The sequence below is a fragment of the Pezoporus occidentalis genome, unplaced genomic scaffold, assembly GCF_034315485.1.
Source record: "Pezoporus occidentalis ecotype Australia unplaced genomic scaffold, CSIRO_AGI_Poc_V1 ctg421, whole genome shotgun sequence".
NCBI classification, from domain to species: Eukaryota; Metazoa; Chordata; class Aves; order Psittaciformes; family Psittacidae; genus Pezoporus; species Pezoporus occidentalis.
The window spans coordinates 22,062-32,130 of record NW_026915749.1 but is presented as its reverse complement, the minus strand read 5'-3'; positions in this window follow the sequence as shown (position 1 = coordinate 32,130).

Below are 10,069 nucleotides of genomic sequence, written 5' to 3'. Positions count from 1 at the left end.
TGGGCACGCCGGGATGGCCCGGAGCCAGCGGGACGCACCGCACCGGGAAAGGGAAAGCTCATGGTGGGAATCACAAGGCCGGGACCCGCTGCCTCTTCCCTTCTCCTGGGGGATGCTTTGACCACAGGACACGAGAACCCCTTGGTTGGACAAGGCAAGGGGCAGGGTGCCCCCGGCGCCAGCCAGGGCAGGCGAGGTCATTCCCAAGTATCCCGACGCAAAGCCAAGCGGCCGGTCCGTAGCACGGGAGGAACATGCTTCCAGTGATCCCGTGGTTTGTGGCTGTTGATCCTCTGCTTCCCCTTGGAGCCGGCTCCAGCCCCACTCCTGCCTTTCCATCCTCCCTTGGATGACCCCCCCACACACAAGAGCATCTTCCCATGGGGAGCTGGACCAGGGGTTGGCTCCTCAGTGAGTGCTTTCGTTCCCGACCTCAAGGCATTCCTGTGTGTTCCAAGGAGTGTTAGGGAGCTCTGACCCCACACTGCTCCCTTCTCCTGGGGTGATTGCAATGCTCCAGCTCCTCAATTCAAGGAAGGAGGGAGAAGAACCATCACTGCAGGAGGACCACAGAACTCTGGGTAGCAACCACAGCAGAACATCCCCATGAACATCCCCATGTCCCGGGGGGCACCAGCACCCTCCACCATCAGCAAGGTGCTAAATAAGCTCCTCCAAAGCCAAAGTGGAGCTGTGCAGCAGGAAGAGGCCCTGACCCAGCAGCAACCCCATTGCCTGGGGCTTGAGCAAGACCTGAGGTCTGCAGCGGGTCCTGGTGCTCTGCGTGGTACCAGCTCCATCCGCGGGGGATGCAGAGCCTTGCGCTCGGGAGCATCCGAGCATCCCAAAGCCGGATGTTTCCTCCGAGAGGCGCCAGGGGTGGAAGCTGGGGATTTACGGCCCGGCAAGGGCCATAAAAGCCGTGGTTTAAGAGCAGGGCTTGCGGGTGCCGTTGTGAAACGCTCCCAGCGTGTCCTCCCCATCGGCGAGCACGACGCGATTGCACAGCGCAGCTCCGTGCGTAAGCAGCTTCCCACGTTTCCTCCGGTCCTTCCTGGGCCACCGGCAGCAGAAGGTCAGGTTTGTCCAACGCCTCTTCCCACCGGGATGCAGGGTCCTCCCTGGTTAACGCATCCATCCCTCAGCAAGGTCCTGAGCCATGGATCTAGGGGTTAATAGGAGCCTTTGGCCATGGCACTGTGGGTGGTCGGGGACTCCCGGCCCTTGGAGAGGCCAATCCCGGGGTTGAGGGTGAGGAGGAGCTGATGCCACAGTGCTGTTACCCCTTCACATGCAGAGAGCAGGGGAGAAACTGGGCGCTCTGGTGTTGAAACATCACAGAGAGTCATGGAATGGTTTGGGCTGGATGGGAGCTTCAGATCCTCCGGTTCCAACCCCCTGCCATGGGCAGGGACACCTCACACTGCACCATGAGGAGTCCAATGGTGGCAAAGGCTGCCCAGAAAGCCCAGGCAAAGCTCCCAGCGTGCGCTGCTGAGCCTGGGAAGATGGGAATCATCTTCCCCCCTTCCTTCCCTCCATCTCCAGACAAGAGGAGGTGGGGACCCGGAGCCACCCCAGCTCCAGCTGAGCCAGCACTGGGGGAAGAAGCCGTGCTGGAAACGCTGACATCGAACGCCAAAAGCAACAAGAACACCACGGACGTGAGTCACTTCCCATCAAACACAGCCCAGCCACAGCCCTGAGCCTGAACCAGCTGGGGCAGCTCCTGCCCTAAAGCACTGCCCTCCAGGGTTAGGCCTATCCATCCCTTGAGGATGCTGAGCAAATGGCTCCTGAGAAGGTGCTGAGAGCCTAACAAGAGCCAGAGCCCCCCCAGGAACAGGCATTCATCAGCCCTGGGACTGGCAGAGCGAGGTTACAGCATCCCAGTATCCCCAGCATCCTGCTCTCAGGCACATGGCATTGGACCAGGAGCCCTCCATGACCTATGGGACCTTCTGTGATCCCTGGAAAGCACTTGGATTGAGCAGGTTGGATGCTGCAGAGGGGATGTTTCTTGCTGCAAGTGAGGCGGATGATGGTGTGGTTTTCAGCTGAGGGCTAAGAAGGGAAGAGCAACACGGCTTCCCCTATTGCTGCCACCGAGAGCAGTGCTTAGGGCTTGGTCTTTAGGGAAGCTGGTGGCTGGGAGCAACTTCAGCACTTGCAGAAGCAATCCCAGGTGAGAACCCCCTCGGGTCTGAAGGGCAGGAGCCTCCGAGGTTCCATCAGTCGCATGAGGGACAAGGTTTGCTCCATCCCATCTCATCCCAGGTCTGGGAATGGGCGCAGAGGGATGGCAGATGGAGGCATCCCGTGTTTTGCCAGCGCTGGCCACCGGCACGATGAACCGGCCGAGTGGAAGCTGTCCTGACCTTTAGACGTTTCCAAGTACAAACAAACAGGCTGGGTCAGGTGAGCAAAACGCAGCTTTTGCCCCCAAAAAAGGCACATTTTTGTTTCCCTTGCTGCAAGCTTACGGAATCTGCCAAAAATGAGACTTCTGCCCTACTGGGACAAGGATGTTTTTGCCTCGGCTGTACCCGTGGTCAAGGATTAACCTGAATCCCCATCCCTCAGCCTGGGCACTGCAGGGATCGCTCCCATCCAGCCACCGAGAATGGAAGCAGTGCTGGAGATCCTCACCCGCTGCCCCAAACCCCTTCCCTACAGCGATGCTCCATCAGGATGAAGCCCTCCATTAGCAAAGAGCATCCTTCCTGGAATGGGCTCCCCGGAGAGATGGATCCACAGGGAGCAGCCGTCCTCTGGCTCCGATGCTTCACAGCTTGCAATGGGATTTCCTATGGTGCAGGTCCTTGAGAGCATCATCTGCACGAGCAGCAGGCAACTGGGTTATGGAGGGCTATGGAGTGACAGCTTTAACATGAAGCTGTTCCATGGTGTGAGCCTCAATGGGCTGGAACAACCCTTCCTCTCCATCCAGGAGATACCCTCAGGCCAAGGCCTTCAGGAGCATCCTTCTCCCTCGGGATGGTGGTGCTGAGCCCAGGAGTAAAGCACAGGGAAGCAGCAGAGCAAAAGCCATGGCTCTAAAGCAGGACCTTGGGAGGGACCCTGCTGAGCTCTAAATCCTTCCAGCAAAAAGCAGGTTGGGAAAGAGATGACGGGAATCAAACCCGACCCGGGACACATCCAAGGAAAGCCTCGGGAGATGCTGCAAGGAAAGGACAACCCCGAAAGCTCCTTAAAACTGCAGGATTGTAAGAGTCTGGATGGGTTCTCTAAGTGCGAGGCAGTTTTGCATGGGGCAGAACAGGAGCGTTGGGTGAGCGCCAACAAAGGATGGATTGCTCCGTGATCCCAGCCTGCAGCACAGGGAAGCGGTGAATGTCAGGGTATAGAGAACCATGGAATCACACAGAATCACAGCTCCTCCAGCTCCAACCCCTGCCATGGGGACCCCTTCCACTGGAGCAGCTTGCTCCAAGCCCCTGTGTCCAACCTGGCCTTGAACACTGCCAGGGATGGGGCAGCCACAGCTTCTCTGGGCACCCTGTGCCAGCGCCTCAGCACCCTCACAGGGAAGAGCTTCTGCCTAAGAGCTCATCTCAGCCATTCCCCTTGGCCTGTCCCTACAGGCCCTTGTCCCAAGCCCCTCTCCAGGTTTCCTGCAGCCCCTTCAGGCACTGGAGCTGCTCTCAGGTCTCCCCTTCAGGAGCCTTCTCCTCTCCAGGCTGCCCCAGCCCAGCTCTCTCAGCCTGGCTCCAGAGCAGAGCTGCTCCAGCCCTCGCGGCATCTCCATGGCCTCCTCTGGACCTGCTCCTTCAGTTCCACGTCCCCCTTGTGCTGCTGCCCCAGAGCTGGACCAGGGCTGCAGAGGGGGGGCACCATCCCCTCCCTGAGCAGCAGCAGGGGAAGAGAAGCTGCTGTGGTTGAAAGGAACCCGAGCACGAGGAAACCCTCGGCTCCAGCATCACCCCTGGCCCGGGGAGCTTGCAGGGCAAGAGGCAGCGAACCCGGGACCTGCCTGCACCGGGGGCTGCTCGGAGCAGGCAGGAAATTCCAGCCATTCCCTGCAGCAGCTCCATGGCTCCGCTGGAAGCTCTGGGGAGCCCTTGGGCAGCAGCCGGGGGAAGGGGGGGGGGGGCTCGGGGTCAGCTTTGATTCGCACACGGGTATGAAGGGAGGAGGAGCAGGGGAGGGAGAGGAGAGGGGGCACAGAGCAGGGTGGTACAGGGAGGAATGAAGCTCCATGGGTCCACCAAAGGGAGCTCTCCCCCGGTGCTCTCTGGCTGTGCAGCCAAGCGGGATGCTCTGGGATGAGTGCTCGGTGCTCTCCCTCTGGATTGCTGTGGGTGCAACAACGACCTCAAGGCTCACCCCGCACAGGACATCCCTTTGGAAGCCCTGCGGGAAAAGCTGCTCACCCTATAAAGGGAATGCGGCTCAGGGGGATTGCACCAGGGAGCGGAGCCTGCGCCCGCTCCTTTGAGGGAGACCTCGAGCCCCTTCGGTTCCCATCGCCTGTCAGTGAGGGGGAGAAATGCTCCATCTCTGAAGGCAAAGCTGGAAAACCCGGCAAGATCCCGACGGCAGCTCAGGAAAAACCATTCCCAGAGCCGGGATGTCAAAGAAAGGCGTTGGAAAAGCAGAGATTCGGAAAGAGCAACAAAGCTTTCCTCTCTGCTCCTCCCTCCAGCCACAAACCACCATTAACTCTGGAGCATGCTCAGCCCTGGCACCACAGTCTGTGGGCCAGGAGCACCGTGTGACACACACCCCCCCCCCAGGTCCTGTTCCACCTCGGTATCCTCTGAACTTCACCAGGGTCAGGCGTTAAATCTCGGTCTTAGAATCATAGAACCACAGAATCAGAATAGGGCTGGAAAGAACCTTAAGATAATCCAGTTCCAACCCCCTGCCATGGCCACGGACACCTCACACTAAGCCATGGCACCCAAGGCTCTGTCCAACCTGGCCTTGAACACTGCCAGGGATGGAGCATTCACAACCTCCCTGGGCAACCCATTCCAGTGCCTCACCACCCTCACAGTAAAGAACTTCCTCCTCATATCCAATCTAAACTTCCCCTGTTTAAGCTTGAACCCGTTACCCCTTGTCCGGTCACTGCAGTCCCTATTGACGAGTCCCTCCCCAGCATCCTTGTAGCCCCCCTTCAGATACTGGAAGCTGCTCTGCCGTCACCACGCAGCCTTCTCTTCTCTTAGCAAAGCCCTGCCTCGTGGTAGTAAAGAGAGCATCAAACCTCCGAATGCCCATCAGGACCTGATGCTGTGGCGCTCCCCGTCCTCCCATCCCTGCAGCATCCGAGCCGAGGGACCACCAGAAGCCGCCGGGATGAAGCTGACGCTGTTCAAATGCTGCAGCTCGGGGCTGCCCCGGCTCCGTCGCTGCGGGGTGAAGCCGAGCACAATCCGGCTGCAGGGCAGCACCATCTGGTGGCACCGGCCCTCCCACAACCCCAGTTTGCTCCCACTCAGGACCAGCGGCGACAGGAACAGCCTGATGGCAGCCGGGGCAGGACCCGTGCCCGCCGTGAGCCGGAGCCGGGCTGCACCGCATCCCAACAGGCGCGGGCGCTGCGGCTCACAACGCTGGGGAGAAGATGCTCTTGGAGGAGATGGGGAGAGCTCGGGGTTAACAACCGGCACCCAGCGGCTTCCAGACCCCTTCCCACGATCCCCAAATTTGCTCTGCCTGCAGGAAAAGGAATTGGGTTGGAAAGTGCCTCACGGCGGGCTCCGAGGGCCTTGGGAAGGCTGGGAGGGAGCTGCAGCCTGCAGGTCCAAGCCAGCTGCAGGATCCCAGCGGCTGCTGCTGCATCCCACAGTGCTGCCCCGCTCCAGCCTCCACCCATGGGGAGCAGAAGTGCTGCTGCTGCTGCCGTTGAAGCCCATGTGAGAGCAGTCATGGGGGGGAAGCAGAAATACTCCATCAATTGACTGGAAGGATTCAGGGCTCATTGGGCAATGCAGCCAGTGGGTGACCCCCTTCTGAGGCTCAAGGGAGGCCAAGCGGACGAGCTGCCACCTCCAGCTCATGGGGCATACGTACAGCCCATGGGGCACATCCTTTTCCACCCACATCTACATCACCTGTTTAAAGGGATAAACCCAGAGTTTAGACTTAATTCCACCTTAGGATGCAGATGGAACTCTGCTCACCAGAAGCTCGGGGCTCCAAACTCCGCTCTCCGAGACCCAGCAGAGCTTCCATCGAGCTTTTCCTTGTGGATTAAGCCAAGAAAAGGTGGGAAGTGGTGGGTTTGGTGCTGGGAAATGCCTGGGCCGAGGAGGGTGTTTGTTAAGGAGATCTTTTCCCTGCTGCCTCCTGCCATGAGCCAGCCAAGGGGCAAGTGCCACACTCCCACTGCTGGGTTGGGTTTGCTCCCCAAAGCTTTCAGGATTACAGGCTCTTGAGGAAGCACTTGGAAGAGGCTTCATCAAGGCAAGGGAAGGACACGCTCCCTGGGCCTCAGCACCCGCCATGGCAAGGGAATCCTGCTTAGAAGGGGCTGTTGCTCCATTCGGCTCCATAATCAAAGCCGAACCACTTTGGTACCTCGGAGTAGGAAGAATGCACAGAATAGATGGAGGGAACACACACACACCATGGACGATGGCAAGGTGAAACTTCCACGTGTTCCTGGGAACACAGTGACACAAACAGCCGAGATGAACAGTCAAAAAGGAGCCCAGAGAGTGCCTGTTCTGCAAACGTGGGGTGGGGATGGGGTCCAAGGGCTCACCTCCAGCAGCAGCAGGGACTTCAGGGATGCTACAAACCCCAAGCTGGTCAGCCTGCAAAAGGCATCTGGAAGCGCTTGTCACAGAGCACCAGGAGTCAGAGTTGAACTCTTTTTATTTCCTTTGAACCACGGGTTTCAATCTTCAGTTACAAAGTCCAGTCTGGCCACAGCAAGCTGCAAGTATGTGAAGGGTTCTTTAGTCCACAGCCCTTTGCCACAGGAGAGAGTTTGGGTTTTACAAGGCACTGCAAGAACACACGGAGAAAAACAGAAGCCCCACCGGGTTCCAAATGCATCCTGACGAGCAAGAGGGAGATCGGCCCCACCTGAGGTACCAGACAGACAACTGGGACTGATGAACAGAGGGCCCCGGCGGCTGCGTGATGCTGCGATGCGCACAGCCCAGCCCGAGCGCAGCACTGAACCCTATAGAAGAGACAGAACAACCTGCACAGATGCAGCCAACCCAGCCCAGGGTGACAACCAAGCAGCAAAGAGCTGGTTTGCTCCTTGGTCAGGTCTGAGGGTGAGTCAGGAAACCCCAGGTCAGCGCAGCTGCTGTAGAGCATCCTCGGATGAAGGGGATACCGGCGTCTCCCGGTCTCTCCGTCCACCTTGGGTGGATGTGTCCCCATCATCACCACTCTGCTCGCCAAAAGCAAGCCCAGCACAGGACAAGGCACTCCCTGTTTCATCAAAGTAAACATTTGTGATTTAAGAAGCTGGTGCAAGAGAAAACCTGACCGTGCACTGAGGCAGCACGGAGTTTGATTCAAGAGCAGTGTATAGGTTCATTTCCTAGCTTTAATTCCTGTCTACGGGAGGCATTTTCTTCTCTACTTGGTCTTCCAAGAGAGTGAGCAGAAGGAGATCACAGGTTTCAATGACTACAATGAAGAACAAGATCCTCAACTTGGGAGGTTAGGCAGAACATCACTTTCAGCACATCAGACACTCATCAGACAGGTGTGTCTGAAGAAAAAGTGCACTTTATACTGCAAAACATGAGAGTTTCTGGTGCAAACCCACCCAGTCCTATGTCAGGACGTGTACTGAGGGACTAGGGCTCCTTTATCTAAGCCAACAGATGGAAGGTTGAAAGAAACCTGAAAATCACAACTAAAACCCCCAGACACCACTAGTGTCATCCCTGTGTGGAAACACACTGGTTTCAGCTGGCAAACACCCCCCCTCGCTCTCCCAGCAGCTCCATGCCCCAGCATCCCAAGGGTGGTCAGAGTCAGAAACACCCTAGAAGTTAAAAGAGATGCAGGAGTCCCAAGTTAAACCATGAAATAACCAACTCCTTTTCATGGTTTTCCTGGTTTGAAGAAGCTCCTCCGAGCACAATTCCTTTCCTACACTCCATAGGAAAGCCCACAGATGAGGTCACTGCATCCCACGCTCCATCAAATGAAGATTATTTGAGTATCATTAGAAACTTCAGTGGATTGGAACTTCTTTAGCCTTTTTCTTACCAAAAAGAACACCACCAAGAGCCCATTTGCGAGTCTGCAGGCCTGGAAGCTCCTGGGTTTTTATGCCAGGCATGGAACTGCGTGCCAGCAGCCTGGAATACTCCCCTTTGCCAGGTGACTGAGGCACTCAAAGGTTAAGCATTGCCTGCACAACCTGCACAACAGCAGGGTTTGAATGCTACATCCAAGTGGGCCAGCCCAGGAAGGTAAATACTCAGTCTCCTACCTGCCTTAGCACAGCACACACGGTACAAACCCTGTTGGGATCAAGGGGACACACCAGAGCAGAGCCCTGGCTCAGTGAGGCTGGTTTCCTGCCAGAGGCAGCATCAGGGGATGCTTTACAGGGCCCCTGCATGCAAACATCACCTCAGCTCCTGCCAGGAAGCACTGAGCTCAAACTGCCTCCAGATGCCTTTGAGTGCCCCTCTTCTCGGGGAGGGGGGAAAGCAGAGCAACCTGTAAGTTCTCATGGTCTCATGGCCCCTCTTGGAAGGGCTCCTGAAGCTCAGCAGCTCTTGGCCACGCTCTCATGTCACAACCACACTCAACACCTCTCACCATCGTCCTGACCTTTGCGTCCTTTCTCACCACCATTCAGGAGGAAGCAAGCAGCTTGGGGGATGCTCCAGACACGCGTGAGGCGCTCTGGAAATCCCACAGATTTGGCATCCTTTCCAAAAGCTGCCCCAAAGCTGCTGTAAAGTGGGGCTTTACCTTCAAGCGGCCCATGGAACACCTCGGGTTGGGAGGGATCCGTACGGATCAAGTCCCCCTTAAGCCTTGAAGGTAAAGAAACCTCCACGCTCACCGTTTCTCTTTGCTGGGGTAGATTATCCACCCAGCCATCAGAGTCACCCAATGACGATGGAGTTCACGAGTACCTGGACTTCCTCAAACCCCTCCACAGCGTTTAATAACGGCAACAATCACATTGGCATCACCAAACTCCACCACCACGCCAGCCAGCTCCTACTCCAAGCTCTTGGCGAGGACATCAAATGACAGCAGACCCGATACAGCGGAACCTCCCTAATCCTCTCTTGCATACAAATCTTCTCCGTTACCCCAGAGACAACTTTGCGCTCCCAGGATCACCTGCATCACCAAAAAGCATCACCAAAAAGCATCACCAAAAAGCATCACCAAAAAGCATCACCAAAAAGCATCACCAAAAAGCATCATCATCAGCTTTTAGGGTTTGCAAGTGGCAGGCACCATAATGAACAGCAAACCTGAGCTCCCTCCACCTCCTCCCCAGCACACAGCGTTCTGTGCTTGGCAACAGGTCCCCCAGCCAGTGCAAATGTGCAAGGTCTATGGATGGGTGATCTGGAATAAGAAGCAGGTTAAGGAAGAATGACCCCAAAACATCAACTTTTGGAAGCTCTGCAGCAGTTTGATGTCCTATTCCCGAAGCAAATACGCACCTACGGGGAAGGCAATCTGAATCCATGAATTTAACACAATAAAAAGGCAAAAAAAAACCACCCCACCCCAAAAGTATTTAATTTAGTTCAGGTTAAATAAAATCAGTTTCATGCCATTTGTAAGAGTTTCACTACACAACTGCTCTAGCACCCAACCCCCCTTTACAAATGCCATCTCTGAGGACTAATGCTCAAACAAACAAGTCCAAAAGAGTATAAAATAAGTTATTTTTCCTATGAAACTGCTCCCACGGAAGTATCACCAGAACCACAGCTCCAAGGGCTGCTCCAAGCAAAGCATGGCCCAAAAGGAGATGGATTTCACAGTGACACGTAGGTCAAGCACTGCAGCCCTCAGACAAACAGCAACCACAGGCACTGGCTCAAGATTTACCCTGGAGGAGCAGGGAGCACCCAACAAGGAA